At 34.6% G+C, this 16,659-nt stretch overlaps 1 protein-coding gene across 1 annotated transcript in view; it reads right to left on the reverse strand.

Annotated features, from left to right (window-relative positions):
* Positions 1–16,659, reverse strand: part of LOC145242648 (protocadherin beta-16-like) — a 418,274-nt gene that overhangs the window by 235,651 nt on the left and 165,964 nt on the right. The gene's annotated exons all lie outside the window — the stretch shown is intronic.

Below are 16,659 nucleotides of genomic sequence, written 5' to 3' on the forward strand. Positions count from 1 at the left end.
ACAAATATATAATTTCTGTTACTGTATGTTTTAAAAACTTTAAAAACTTTTAATTATGATTTTCTATGTTTATTTTATTTAGCAAATCAGGTATAAACCATTACAATATTTGCTAATAGTTTCTCCTCTGAGGAAATGGGTAGACACCGAAAACTTATAGGTTAAGGAGATATACTAATTGAAATGTATTCTTTGTCTTGCATATAATCAAAATTCTAGATTTGAAATTTAGCCGTTTCACGTCATAAAATTAAAATTACTAAATTATGATATATTTGCTCTATCTGGTATATTGAGCAATTTTTATTTAGCTGGGATTGTCTTATATAAAATATTACAGCCAATAATATTTTGTAAGACAAATAATCACTGGATTTACATACCAGTAGATCTATTGCATTATATTATACTGAAGTATATATATATATATATATATATATATATATATATATATATATAAAAATAAAAGTGATGACCTGTACATTTCAGTTGACCTATATTATTTTGCCCTATATATATTTTCGCGCCTTTAATATTTCCTGTCTGGGTCAGTTTGACTTTTGTTTCCCTTTATTTTATATTTTATATTTAACTTTATCATTTTTTTTTTCTCTCCTTTCTCTTCCCAGATTTTTTTTATTTATAGTTATGTCTCGGAAGTAGAGTGAAAAGCACATCTTATTTTTCTTTTATTAATATTATTTTTTCCTTGTACACATTTTTGTGAATTATTTCATGGATTTCTGCCTTTGGATTATTATGGACCATCTTCTTCCAATTACGAGATTTCCTTGGATTTTACTTGTACAAATGGAAATTCTTTTAACTTTCTTGAAGTTTTACATTTGGATTTTACCGTCACTGGATTTTTTATCTTTCACCAGTCTATCCATTCATGTATAATCACCTTTTTCTTTACCATATTCCCTCTGCTTAACTTATTTTGTTTTCAAGTAAGATCTTTGACTTATTTATTGTTTCATCAAATACTTCTGCATGCAAAATCCGATCCCGCATTTTGCTAATTCCTACCCTCTGATGAGAAGGAAAGTATTTCTTCGAAACTCCGCGGATTAAGGACTATTCATTTATCTAGTGTTTCCTTTTCAGATTAAATATGTTTTTAACTCATTTCAAAGTGTTTTTTAACATATTTCATTAACTGTTTGCTGATATATATACTAGCAGACCGCCCGGCATTGCCCGTTCGTAAACTATGCTTAAATATGACATGTTGATTAATACAAATTTCGTATTATTATACTAGCAGGACTAGTGGTCTGATGGTAGCATGTATCCCCTCCCACGTAAAAATTTTAACTATGGTGGTTGTTGTTGTTTTGTTGTTGTTCCCCCCAACCTCCTTATGTTAAAAATGGCTTTCGGAATAGACACCCCAGTTTGTGCCTGTGGGTGGGGTTTTCACAAAATTTGCTGGAAGGTTCAGGGTATAGTTCAGGGCAAGGTATTTTTGTTGGCAAGACTGGAGTTATGGTGGCAAAAAACTATCGAACCATGTGTCCCTTAAAGGGAACTAAATTCCTGTAGTCACCTGTACGTTGCCAAGTAGAAATGTAAACGGTATTTTAGAAAACGACTGTTTTAAGTAAGCTGTAAAAGTAAACATATACATAACGGTTTATTCAAATAACAATGATGAAATATGAAGAAATAATATTTATAATCTATATATTAATACGATAGTGCGTGTTATTTTCTGTGTCACGCTTACATCCGGGTCATTTTGTTATGTACTTCCATTTATTCTCATAAATAATTTACCAAGAATTCTTCATAAGTTTTGGTTTCCGTTTCGATTATAGTTGATGACACTCAAGTCATTTAATTTTTTTATAAATAATTTTATCAAGAATTTTTTATAAGTTTTGGTTTCGGTTTCGATTATGACTGAAGGAACTCAAGTTATATATATATATATATATATATATATATATATATATATATATATATATATATATATATATATATCCCCATAAGGTTTTATTTCGGTTTCAATTCAAGCTAATGCACCCAAGTCATATGGATATATTTTTTTTATTTTTGAAATCGCAACTTTATAATATATAAAAATCGATAGAACATTAACTCTATAATAATATATACGAAATCTGCAAGAATTAAAATATTATATTTAAGTGTACTTTACAGACGGGTTTTGCCAGGCGTTCATGCTAGCTTAGATAAATACTTTTACAGTTTTAACAAAAAAAGCTACAATAATATTAGAGCGTCTCCATTTACGCTGAACATCTACAGAATGCTAACCTCAGTATATTACATATGAATGAGTTCCCCTGTGGAATTTCCGCAGGTCCCGCTAATATATATATATATATTACCAATTGTTTCCTGTATATTAACTTTTACTTTGACTGTCTGTAGGAAAAAAATTAAGTCAGGGGAGATAATAAACATACACAGGCAATGAAAAGACATGCTGTAATAGTTGCAATAATGGCAGAACACAGCGGTTTCCAAACTGAAGAATTTCTTAAAGATCCTTTGTTTTAAAGTTCACGAAGACTTAGAAGATAATGATGGACACATTTTTCTTGTTGTTAAACGTAAAAAAAGCACCAGCACCTGACAGCATTCGAACACACAAATTTATTCAACAAGTTCAGCTTATCGTTGATGAAAGCCGCTAGAAGTCAGTGAGTTCAATTGCAAAAGATGGAGACGTCTCCAGAGTTACAATTCAAAGAACTGTCCATGAGAATCTTCGATTCGAATCTTATGTGAAGAAAGGAGGTCAGTTTATGTCCGAGACCACCAAATAAAATAGTTTACTTAGATCCAAGAGAGTCTGCACCATCACATAAGGTTCGAACCATTCAAGAATGGTTAGCAGAACATTTTCATATTTTCATGATTACATTACCACAATTTGTGGCCTTCAAACTCCCCAGGCTTCAATCTGTTGGATTATTATACAGTGCCACGCAAAAGTATTGGATACATTAAATTTTTCTTCATAACTTTAATTAGCGTTCAAGATTTTACCTAAAATTTGGTCAGTATATTCCTATTACTATTCTAAATTATATTTCCTTTAATATAAACTTTCTAAACTTTAATTTTGTAATTACTACCCCAAATATTAGTTAGAATAGTAATAGGAATATACTGACCAAATTTTAGGTAAAAGCTTGAACCCTAATTAAAGTTATGAAGAAAAATGTAATGTATCACATACATTTGCATGGCACTGTATGTGGGGCGTTGTTGAGAGATGTTAATGGACATCCTCACAACACCAAAGATTTTCTGAAAGCATCCATAATCAGAGTAATGGACAACATCGACGTGAGCCATCTGCTAAAGGGTTAGGTCTCGAATAGAAGCTGTCATTGAAGCGGAGGGAGATTTCACTGAATGAAATTATTAAATAAGTGTATCATTTATGTACCAATGTCGTTTTATTTAATTACAGATGGGTAATGTTTGCAATTTTATGATCATTAAAAATGTAGCAAATATTCTGGAATACCGGACGCACCCTGTATAAATAATTACAAGAATGCGAATGTAAGAATAATGGAATCTTCCAGTGCACCCAATAGGAATGGGCGGACGATGGTTCGGGAGCCATTAGTAATTATGTGTAGGGAGAAGGGAAGTCATATTTAGTCTATGTATGTTATAAGTACTTAAGAGCGCTGAAGTATAAACAGCATAAGAAACTGAAGAATAGTACACGGTGTAGCAGTGGTAGGACTTGATAATCAGAAAGAAAAATGGGAACTTCTTCCTCTGTAGATGTGGCGATCGTGATGATACTTCTCCTAGGATGGTATATAGGATTTAATTCTAACGAATAAATATGTATGAAACGAATGCTAACCTCAGTATATTACATATGAATGAGTAAAGTTACATAAGATGGGGGGGGAGGTTGAATGTTTCGACATAATAAATTTGTATGTGGCATCTGTTATTGAAACCTACAGAAATTTGGTGCAGAGGGAAATTTCTGCAATCAAACTATTATATACTGGAAGGATAATGAAATAATAATGATTCTTTATACCTAACGACACTAATGCTTCACTCAAGATGAGAACAGTAGTTTCATTAATATGAATTATCAATCTTCATCTCAAAAATGTAGAAACTACAACTACCAAAGAACTGACCGTGGCTCACTTGGTTTTATCAGTGTATCTATTTCTTTCTTGTATGGTCAGCTGTAATGATGCGGACACGGAAGTCGGTAAAGATGAAGGTCAGAAGAAAAAGAAAGGAAACCAGTAAAAGTATCCCCCGAGATGAGTCACATGTTTTTGCAAAAAAAAAAAAAGAAAAAAAAAAAAAATGCGCGCAATTCTTAATATTCTGACTAAAAATTCCTTCGCACCTTTCATTCTCTCGACCATCTATGACCACTTCCGTCTAATCTTTTCTTTCCATCGACTGCTTGACCCTTTTCATAAATCTGACCTCTTTCCGCCACCCCCCTCCTCCTCCTACTACCCTCCCATGGAGATTCACTTTGCATTGTCTATCGATAATGAAGAAGATACTGGATTTCCATTATCTTGTGCGAGAAGAGGTGGGGGTGGCGGCCGGAAAGGTTGTTTTTCTCGATAAAGGCTTCTTGGATGAATTTTCACGAGCGACCTGCCTTCCAGGAAGTAATGAAATTTGATCAATATTTGGTCCGGTTCGTATTTCAATATTCTTCAAATAGAACTTAATCATCAATTACTGGAAGTACACACCCACGGGAATGGCTAATGTTAAAGTAACCTGCAAACTGTTTTCAAATGTCGGTTTAGCCAGCTTGTACGCCCCCCCACTTCTTTAGCAAAGGCATGAACCTAACAGTCCCTGTATTCTATTCATACGATTTAAATGGAAATATAAGGGAGAAAAGTTGAATCAATAAAAGTCACTTTCATTAATGTCCATCAGAAAGGTATGAATCTATCGAGCTCCAGGAGGTACTTCCATCTGTGGAACTCAATACCATGGGACTGCTTCTCTGCTGAGAACATAGTGTTCAAGTCTAATGTCAGCAAATACTTGTTGAAACGTTCTCTTTAGTAATCGAATTCTGTCCTTTCTACCTGTTTTCAATCTTCTCATTGTATTTTTCATCAATCCAGTTCATAATCTCATTTTTGACTGGCCTTTGTAAGTGATGACCTATTAGGATAAAAAAGAAAACTTAGACTGTATGTTTTGTGTGGTTATTTATCTAAGAGACTAGCCTGGGTGCCCGGCGTTGCCCGGGTGTTTGGAGGTGTGTGTTGAGCAAAAAAAAAAAAATTGCGGTAGGCAGGCAAGCTCGAACCCATACCACAAAGGAGGAAAAGCATGTGAAAAAAAACAACAAAAGAAATGTGACGTCTTTACTGTTGCGCCCATCACCAAATCGGAAGTGACATAGGTTAAAATTAAGGCTAGTTGATCGAGAAGAGGGGAGGACTTTCTAAAATATCGTTGAAAAAAGAAACCCCACCGTAGAAAAGTAACCAGTTGAGGGTGAGGGAATTACTGTTTTTAGCTAATTTTTCAATATTTGTTGTCCGAAGGGTTGAGCTTCAAAGCGATACCAATCTCGTGGGAATCCTTTGTCTCTGTCGAAAGTTTTAGGCAGATACACATACATACGTTTAAACAGACAGCTGGGATGGAAAGTTTTTAAGACAAAATTGAGTATGCAAATTTCTTCAATGTGCAATGCTGTGCATAGTAAGAGGTGTAAATCCTGCTTTCAACTTTGCATGATCTGATGTATACACGGTGGAACGATAAAAGTGTCGCCCTAAAGAAAACAACACTACAGCTTTATTTTAAAACTTTATTGAAAAAAATATCAATTCATGTAACTTGATTATGTAGTAGAGCTGACATCTATTCAATGTAGCCACCTTCAGCCTCAACCATCACCTCAATATGGACCCAGAACTAGGAGCATGCCTTTTCCACAAGTGCCGGTGGGAGCTAGGCGAATTACTCGGCAGATGGTGGCAATCAGGCTGACTTTGGTGTTGTGGGAGGTCATGTTTGTGATGTTCTCAACGTATAACCAAACGAAGTAGTCCAGCGAGTTCAGGTCGGGGAAGGAGGGGTGCCAGTCAAAGAAGGGTACAAAGTCATAGCACTCCTTCTGAAGCCAAGCGTGGGTTTCTTTGGACTTGTGGGCTGGTGCCAAATCTTGCTGCCACACCCAGGGTCTGCTAGCGATCGTCTGATTACACCAGGGTATCATCACGCTTGTCAACACATCCAGGTACACTTTGGTGTTGACTTTCAAGCTGACTTTGAAGATCTGTCGTAGCATGATGTGGTCATCACTTGACATCACACCAAAGACCATAATCATGGTTTGTCCGATGCATTCATCTGTGCCCTGTCCAGATTTGCATTTTGAGGGTATTGGCAATGGTCCTGTTTTCATAACTTGGATCAGTAAAGAACTGGAGTTGTACAGCGGTGCATCTCAGATCTCGCTCGTTAAACATTGTGTCACTTTCGGACATGATAGAAGACTATTGCTTTTGGGATTTGTATACAACTGGCCTAATATAGATGGTCTGCAACAGAAAAAAAAAACCCGGAAATGGAATCATCTCATCTTTTTGTCATTCCAACCTCTGTGTGTGTGTGTGTGTGTGTATGCTTTGCTTTACATTAAGCATTATATGTTTCAATCAGCCATTAACAAGTAACTAGAAACCTTTTCAGGTTGTGCTACTTATACCGAAGTATAGTTTGGAAAAAAATTTCACAGCAGATATCAATCAAGAGAGTAGTTATATGAAATTCAAAAATAAAATCTATTAACAACGTTTAAATAGGTGAAAAAAATGCTAACTTTTTTTATAAGGATTAAAGTAGAACATTTTTCAAATATAACTCAATCCTAAAACTGAGAAATATTTTAGCAGATGTCTTATGATTAAAATATATATTTAAAAAAATCCATATAGAAACAAACGTTTTGATATGTATGTATGTATGTATGTATGTATGTATGACAATGTCTATGTTATAAGTAACAATATAAAATCTAAATAGTTAAATGTGTATAATGTAAGATTTTATGGGGAGGACAATGGAAGTGGTTCTAAACTCCCCGTTAAGATGAATTATGTGTATAAAATTCTCCAGAAAAGTGTCTGTGTGAACCCCTTCTTCCCACCTTTTTTCTTTTTATTTACCTTAAACAGGGCATACTGCCACTGGGATATAAGAAGTTGCTACGATTAGGAGCCAGATGCATACGGGAGTGGGGCATTCTAAGTGGGAAGTTCTGCAGCAAGATGCTTATTCACATTACATTTAAATTTCTGCAAGTTTGGGAAGTAAGGAGGGTATTATAAGAGCAAAGGAATGAAGATATTAGAGGACCAGGTTTTCAGCAAAGAAGGGGTAGGACGTTGCTGCTAATCAAACTGATGAGAGCACATTCCGTGTAAGCATTTGTAAAACAATCACAGGGATGCTACCTTGAAGAGGTGAGGCTGGAACTTGGTAGACATTGCAGCCTGTATTAGGTTAAAGACTCTTTTGCACTCTGTCAATGGTAAATGAATCAGCCCAGATGAGTTTGAACTATCAGTTATAGTAATCTTGTAATTGTTAAAGGAAAGGTGCTTTGTCTTAGTAGCATCACATGTGACTGTGTTTTCTACTATAGACCGGAAGTCATTTTTTTCGAAGGATTCAGCAATTGCCTTGCATATGTGTGTTCGATTTGCCCAGAGAATAGAACATGGTGCTGACAGTGAATATACCCATCTCGAGTGCGATTGCATCATGGAAGTCGTTTACGATAATCAGGAATGATATAGTTTAGAGTATCAACAACTGGGGCAAACCTACTATCTCACAGAAGAGATGTAGCGCGTTCGTCTTTACTTTATCGTTATTTTCATGGTAAGTGCTTGACTGACCTTCAATCTATGGTCCCTCCTCACCAAACTTTCACAAGAAACACTCATCTAGCTAAAAACACTATCAATAATTCCCCCCCCCACTCTTTATCTGTGCCTAAACCTAAACGTAGATTCTATGAACAAAGCTTCTTTTTTAGAACTGCACGCCTGTGGAACTGTCTTCCGTTTTCCTGCTTTCCAGCTGACTACAATATGGTTGTCTTCAAGTCCAATGTAAACAAGTTCTTGATAAGCCGTTTCCCTTAAGTTAACAAATTTGCTGAATTTCCATTACTGACAATTAATATATTGTCCAATTGACTACTGTCCACTCTTTAACCCTTATCCTCGAGTGGCCCCTGGGCCTTGATAAGTGGTGATGCCTATGTAAAAAAAAGAAAATTTATTTTTTGTTTGGATGTACGGCCATCGAGAACTGATTATATGAAATAGTTGTCCAGTAATACTGTATGAATTTATATTCCTGATCACACCTTTAGATGCATATCCTTGAGTAGCCTGCGGGCCTTGATAAGTGGTGATTAATGGTAAAAAAGTCTAGTGACAAGTGATTTCTTCTAATTCTTTATAGCCCCTTTCTTGCAATAGAGATGCTAGTCTCTATTTTATATCATTATTTCCATTGTTGATCGACTCGGCTCAAATCTCTGATTCCTCCTTGTAAGACATTTAGAGCTAGAACTCGTGTTTTTGCTATGACATGAAAACCTTCCTTTTTTTTTTCCTGTGAGTGTTAAAACTGCTTCCTAAAATCTTTGCGTCTTAGGAACACGTTACCATAAGACTATTTCCTAGCAGATTGCAACAGGGTCGTCTTCAAATCTGATGTATACTGACTCCTGTTATCCAAAAGTATTCGAACTTGGTCAATCCCAGCAATTATTCTCAATCCTTCCATAATGCTCTTTATTGCTCAACGAGTAATCATTTCGACTTGTTAATCTTTGTCCTCGAGTTGATGTTGGGCTTGATAATGATTAATTTTGAAAAATAAAACGTTTGAAGTTTTTTCATCATGATTTAGATTAATATATATTTTTTATTCTTTGCTTATAATAACGTTACTAAAAAACATCTGTGGAATTCCCTTCCGTTTGCCTGTTTCCCACCTGTCTACAACTTGGATGTCTTCAAGCCCAACATAAACAAATACCTGATGAACCGCCCCCCTTAAGTAAGACACTTTATCAAATCTCCAATACTTACAATTACTACGATACTATCCCATTGATTACTGTACATGCAATAACCCTTATTCCCTAGTGGCTCCCGGGCCTTTATAAGTGGTGACCTCCATGTAAAAAAAAAAAAAAAAAAAAAAAAAAAAAATATAGTTTTATGTGTTTCGGTGCTTTTAAAAATTAACTTTATCATATTTCTAGAAAACTGATAGCAATGCTGGATACCGGGAATGGTAAAATGTCTTTGATGATTTCGAGTGATACTTCTCTTTTTCAAAACGAAAAAACTGAAATTATTCTGTAAAAACAACATTGAAAGATGCTTGAAAAATAAATAAATATACAGTAGAACACCCCGAGATACGGCATTAAAAATTAGTAACAGAATACAGTACAGTATATAATACACATGTATATAATCAAATAACATTATAAAGAACACTGTAAAGTAGGGCAAATACCATAACTAGGGACCGGAAAAACATTGTATTCCACATAATCACATGAAAACAACCGTATCCTGAGGCAACCGTATCCCGGTTTCTGCTGTACAAATATATTTTTTTTTTTTTTTAACTTAAATACTGCCTTTGGTTATTTGTTTTTGTTCATATATCATGTCACTTCACCATCCTGGTATCCTACATTGTTATCAGCCTTCTTAAACACTTATATATGTATTTACCAACAATGCTTCAAGTAAACTACCTCAACCTTTTAATTCATCTTTGTATTAGGCTTGTTCATAATAATGTCCTGTTTGTGTTACACTCACAACGTTTCGGTTGATATAATCTTCAATTGTAACAGAGCGTGTATAGGCATACGTGAAAATAGCAAGAGCAGCCAAAAGATAGATGGCTAGCGAAGATATTAGATATTGAGCACTATGTAAATTAGCAAGGGTGTGTGGGCTTGTGGCACGAGGAAAAAGAAAAATGCACCATATGGTGAAAAGCAGAAAGAAAACTGATCTGGGTGAGATGGATGTGTGGCCCTGTGGTGGCAGTGAGACTTTTAAGCTGGTGCTTAGACAACAGGGTTTTGTTAATCTCATAGTAGATGAAATGAATGAACAAAAAGGAAAATAAAGAAACTGGCATTGTTTGGAAAGTACCGGTAATAAATGACTTCTGGTAAAACAGAAAAAAAAAATGCCGAGTCGGATTTATTTATTTTTGTTTTGTTCCTTTGCGATGGTAGTAGACGGCGTGTAGGTCTGAGAGAGGTTTGAAGTGTAATGAACACCGTTCCAGCGTAACGACCACATAACAAGATTTTCTTCAAATGTATCTTTACAATGGCTCTTCTTGGTGAATAGTAGAACGAATGTTTTTCTTTTTTTTTTTTCTTAACAAATCATGGTTGTTCGAATTCAAAATGTGTAATGCGTTTATGAACTAGAGCGTCGAGTCGATTCATTTTTGTATTAATTCAGGTGCGTGCTGATTGATATGTTTTTGAATTTCTGAGGTTGACGATTGGTAATAGGAATTTTTCGGATTGCTGTTCTCATCTTCGGTGTTATTCTCATCCTCACGACGTTTTGGCCAATATAACAACCAAGATGAGAACAGTAGTTCAAACAACCTAAATAACACATACAATCAGTCCTTACCTCCGAAATTGAGAAACAACCTATTTTGTCATAATTTCAATCGACATCTTAATTTAGGTGAAAATTAATCTTTAAGTAACATTCCAGCAATACAAATTCTTAAACTACGAGGTGCCTTTAATAAGTTTCCAGACTTTTTTCGTATGGGCACTTTTAATGATAGTACACACATGAAACTATAGTCCTCTTCAAAGTAATCTCCTCCAGCTGTAATGCACTTGTACCGTTCCAACAACTTCTGGAAGGCCCCCATGGATGTACTTTTGTATGAGCGTGTCAATGAACCTTCGTCACAACCTCTTTCATCTCCTCAATTGTCTCATAACGACAGCCTCTAAGGTTTTCCTTGAGCTTAGGGAATAACCAAAGTCACAGGGAGCAAGATCTGGACTATAGGGAGGGTGAGGAACTGTCTTGATGCCCATCTTGGTCAAATAGTCTGTGATCTTCTCGGAACAACCTTGAGACAATCTTCCACATCTTCAGCTCCTTGCAAATAATTTTTGTGTACAGTTCCCACACTGACATCAAACTGTGCACTTATTGTCTCTATAAACCCATGCCGTGCCTTATCCATGAAATTCTTTATTTGACTAATCAACTCTCGTGTTCTGATATCCTTACTCCTCCTACACCTCTGATTATCCCGTACTAACTCCCTGCCTTTCTTGAATCTTTTATGCCACTCAAAAACTGATGCTCGCTTCATGCAAGATGGCCCAAAAGCAGTCTGAAGCATTCCATACGTTTCTGTGGCATTTTTCCAAGTTTAAAACAGAATTTTATTGCATATCGTTCTTCTAAATTGTCCTCACGTCTAGATTGTATTTTTGAAATGCACCAGCTGTAATAATCAGGCTTTAGTAGAGTGTATTTCAATTCCTGCTGTAGCTGTTCATTTGAACCTGAAATCATAAAAATTAGTCTGTCATCTCATAAGATGTATAGCAATAAAATACTAAACTTTCAAGAATCTATGACAATTTTAAATGCCTGTACAAAAATGTCTGGAAACTTATTGAAAACACCTCGTAAATAAAGGAAAACTTGGATATCGCTCTTTTATGGTTTATAAGTATCATGTCTAAAAATCAATTTTCTCATTTGCACAGAAAGAATGGGCAGGCGTTAGATTCCCTGATGTTTGTTTAAACTGCGGTTGAGAGAAATGAAAATTAGAACAAGTCAAGCAGAAGGCGTTGGCAGGTGTGCGAAGGTGTTAAACCCGTGGTGTTAGGATGGCATTTTGAAAGGTGTGCCTGCTGTTTGATAATGGGCCACAAGAGCAGAAGCATGGGATATAATTGGTCGAGTCTGGGAAAAGCCGAGTCTCACGAGAGCTACGACAATGCAACATTTTCCACACATTTTCGCTATCCATGGTGACCGGCAGCCAGAAAGTGACAGCTTGGCCTTTTCTCTCCATTTCTGGAGTATGAAAAAAATTGTAAAACTTGTATACACACACCCACCCACCTACACACACACACACACACACACACACACACACACACACACACACACACATATATATATATATATATATATATATATATATATATATATATATATATTAGTGGTGAGACTATTCGAGTGTTATTCTTGGTTCCAATACCATTACCAATTCTAATTCTTTTAAATTTCTCTTATTTTTTCAAGTTTTCTTGTCAGTTTGTACAAGTTGGGGATGGAACGTCCTACCGGATGCCAAACATTCACCTGCTCACTCAGATATTCCAACCTAGAGATCTTTTTAAGATTCTGACCGTCACTTTGAATACAATTGTCTAAATCTCTCTTGTTGGGTCACCGGGTATATTTGCCAGGTAGTTTTCGAAAATTGTTTTTCATGAGTTCAATTGCTTCTATAATAACTTGAAATGATAGAGAGCTTCCTAAGATTCTAATTTCTTTTCATGTCGTACATAAGACCTTAATATTTCGTTATATTTTCCATTTCAGTTCTGTTTAACCCATCATCGTCAGGGACACTAACTTCTACTAAGGTTGCTTCTTTCTCCTTATTGTCCCATATCAGTATGTCAGGTTTTATTGCTACATTTTCTAGGTACGTAGTCGTAGGAATTGTATAGTTGTAGTGGATATAGTTTTCCTTTCTTTTTCTTTCTTTTTTTTTGTGGCATGTCAGATTACTCCAAAACTCATGAAATATAAGCATATATTTTCAGAAACTAGCATATAATTTTGTGGAGATTATCTGCAGATTTCCTGTTCGTATAAAATCAATCATTATTTATCATTCCATCATTAACACGAACGACGAAAAATTCAGTTCTATGCAAAAAGAAACGAATAAAAAACAATAAAAATATCGCTTTTCGGCATCAGAAAAATAAGCACATATTTTTTCCAATTCTGACACCCCAGAAAGTTCTGATTTTTCTGATTCCCGATTCCGATTAATCGTCCCAACACTAGTGTGTATATATATATATATATATATATATATATATATATATATATATATATATATATATATATATATATTTGTAGTCATCGACATACAGTCCTGTTTCGTTGTATCACAACTAATCAGTGCCGCTAGACCAGCATCTCTCCCAAGCCAAGGATTGAACCTAGAACCGTCGTGTTGACAGTCGGCGGTTCTCCCACTCGACCATGGAATTGACGCCCGTAAATAACTCGTCAGAATGTCTATTTAAATAGACACCACTTTTATAGTGCTCAAATCGTATGTTCGTAAACAAACAAACAACGAGCTTCGCATTTTCAGCCAATTAAGTAGCATCTATTAACAATACATATATATTAAGAAAAGATAGGGAGATCAAAGTTAGTTACATTAGAACTTTATTGCATTATCATCTCAATTAGTAAAAGGGAAATGAAGAGAAACCTATTTAGGCCACTGCATTACAAAGCTAAATGCTTCTCATCAGAATAAGAAAAAAAAACAGCACCGTACAAGAGTAAAGGCAAAGAAGACAATACCGATTTTCTATACATTGTTAGAAATGGGAACTTCACAGGGAGAATTAATGACTAGGGAAGGGAGTTAGAACATTAGAAATAATTTTAAAAGCGAAAGAAGAGGTGTATTGGGTAGGACGGGGATTGGATGGCAGAAAATACGGAAAGGAAAAGCACAAATTATAGCGAAGGCAAATAAGGAATCGATGTAGAGAATTAAACATAGGAAATAAAGATAGAAGGTAAAGACGTACGAGATAGAAAAAATAATAAAAGGAGAAGGAATAGAAGATAAGATAATAAAAATAAGTGAGAACAGAAATCAAAATAGACTTCGTGGCCTCGTGGGAGATGTCCTTTTCTCTTCGCTGCAACCTCTTTCTCACAGAAGAGATGTTGTGAGTTTGTCTCTGCTTTATCGTTATTTTCATGCAAAGTGTTCGACTCAGCTTCAATCTATGGTCCCTCCTCGCCAAACTTTCACAAGAAACACTCGTCTAGCTGCCATGATCAAAGCTTTTTTCTTAGAACTGCACGCCTGTGGAATTGTCTTCCGTTTTCCTGCTTTCCAGCTGTCTATAATATGATTGTCTTCAAGTCCAATGTAAACAAGTTTCTGATGAGCCATTACACTTAAGTTAACAAATTTACCGAACTTCCATTACTATCGATTATTATATTGCCTGTTTCCCACCTGACTACAACCTGGATGTCTTCAAGTCCAATGTGAACAAATTCCCGATGAACCGCCCCCTTAAGTAAGACACTTTATCAGATCTCCAAAACTAACGTACTGTGCACACAATAACCCTTATCCCCGAGTGGCTTCCGGGCCTTGATAAGTGGTGACTACCTTTAAAAAAATATATATATATATATTGTCCTTTTGACTACTCTACACTCTTTAAGCCTTATCCTTGAGTGGCCTCTCGGCCTTGATAAGTGGTGACGCCTATGTAAAAAAAAGAACAATTAAAACAAATTAAAACATTGAAAATAGAAACAAAAATGAATAAATAAAAACTAATAAAGAATAAGCGATTAAAAAAAAATGTTTCCCCTCTCATTTCCCTGTCTTTTTTTTTATAAATTGCTGCTCTTAATCGCGTAGAGCTTCATCTATATCTGTGAGCCCTTTCTCTTCCCCCCATATGTTTTTTCAAGTTAACTTTTTATGTACACACTAATTTATAATAAAGACCGATGTGCATTTATTTGTACCTATCTTTTTATCTGTTTTGCAAATTATAACGAGTAAAAAAAAAAAAAAAAAAAAAAAAAAAAGCAATCAAATAAAACTATTTCAAGTTTTGAAACGAAGGGAGAATATCAATAACCGCATGAAATGAATTAAGAAAAAGATCATTCAGTCTATTTCCATACAGAAACGTTTTCCTTTTTATACCGATGAATGTTTTTTGTTTTTTTTGTTTTTTTTTCACTTTGTAAAACTTTCTGGGTCTGGCCTTCGGTTCAAGATCAAAGTGTAGTATCTTTTCTTTAAATCCTTCACGACTGAGACAATTTTTATTTTTGTTACTTTTCTCCACATTAAAAAACGATTCTGGTGTCTAATTCTGTCCCGTGGTGAGGCATTGTAAATAGGAAAACTTTCTGGGTCGAGATATTTATTTTAATTTTTAACTTCGCTGATTGAGATGTTATTTTACATATCAGTTTGAACACGTGTGAACTAGAATTATTTTCGTATTATTTTTGACAGAGTACACATAAACACACTAAGAAAAGAGGGGCACGTAATTTAGTAGTACTCTGGAGGTTTCCTTAATTATATTTAGTATTTTTAATAGCGCTCTGCAGGTCTCCTGTTTTCTTTTCTTTTTTCACTGATCACTTAAATAATTTTTCTTCTAGAGGGGAGATTAGTTTCGTGGTTTAATTTTAAATTCTAAAAAAAAACAACATATAGAGACATATATTCGATTTAAGAATTTATTACTTGACAAAGGGAATATATAGAAAGGGTTATATTAATTTCCTTAATCCATGGATTTTCAACAATGGCTCATATCATCGGAGGAAATGAAATGCAGTTTTTTTTCATAAAAACACACGTTAAATATGCAGATATTTTCCTAAACGTAAAATTACATTTGTGGAGGATGATCTATCGATTTTAACTTAACTGGTATTTTAAAATGTTTATTATTTTATCATTATTACCAGCAATGGAAGATTTTTGCTTTAAACAAGATCAAATAAAAAAGACAAAAGAATCGTTTTGGCATCGGAAAATAGGCATCAATTGTTCCGATACTGATTCCGATACGTCCAAATCTTCCAATATACATATATTTTTAAACCTTTGAAATCATTACTATATATTGGGTACAATATAATAATCAATAGAGAATAGGCTCTATAATAAAAAATACAAAATCTGCATAAATTAAAATATTAATGTATTTTAATGACCGGGCAACACTGGGCGGCATACTAGTGTATGTGATATATATATATATATATATATATATATATATATATATATATATATATATATATATATATAAAGTAGGGCTATGACAACAGCATATTCTTTTCATTGTTTTGACTCTCGAGCGTGTATCTGTTGATATCTTATATGCTTTTATATAGAGTAATGTGGATCTCGGTTTATTAACTGTCTAACATCGTCGGTTATATACCCAGAAGTCAAAACAATGAAAGAATATGCTGTTGTCATAGCCCTAATTATAAGTGACCTTGCCTGTCTGTGTGAGGAACGGTCTCTACAAACTACTCTATCAACTATTGGTCTACAGATTTTAAACGTGATAAATTTGGACCTTTTGAACAAATTTGATTTTGTTTTTAGCCGGTAAAAATAGCTGCTAATGAGTCAAAATCGAAAAAAAATTGAATTTGCAAGGCTTAGGTCGACTAAACATGTACCTTCTATACATGCACAGATATACATTTTATGGTACCATTGGTTAATTTTTTAAGTTTTGATATCCAT

Source organism: Euprymna scolopes, chromosome 21 (genome assembly GCF_053919585.1).
Source record: "Euprymna scolopes isolate OS-2025 chromosome 21, ASM5391958v1, whole genome shotgun sequence".
NCBI lineage: Eukaryota > Metazoa > Mollusca > Cephalopoda > Sepiida > Sepiolidae > Euprymna > Euprymna scolopes.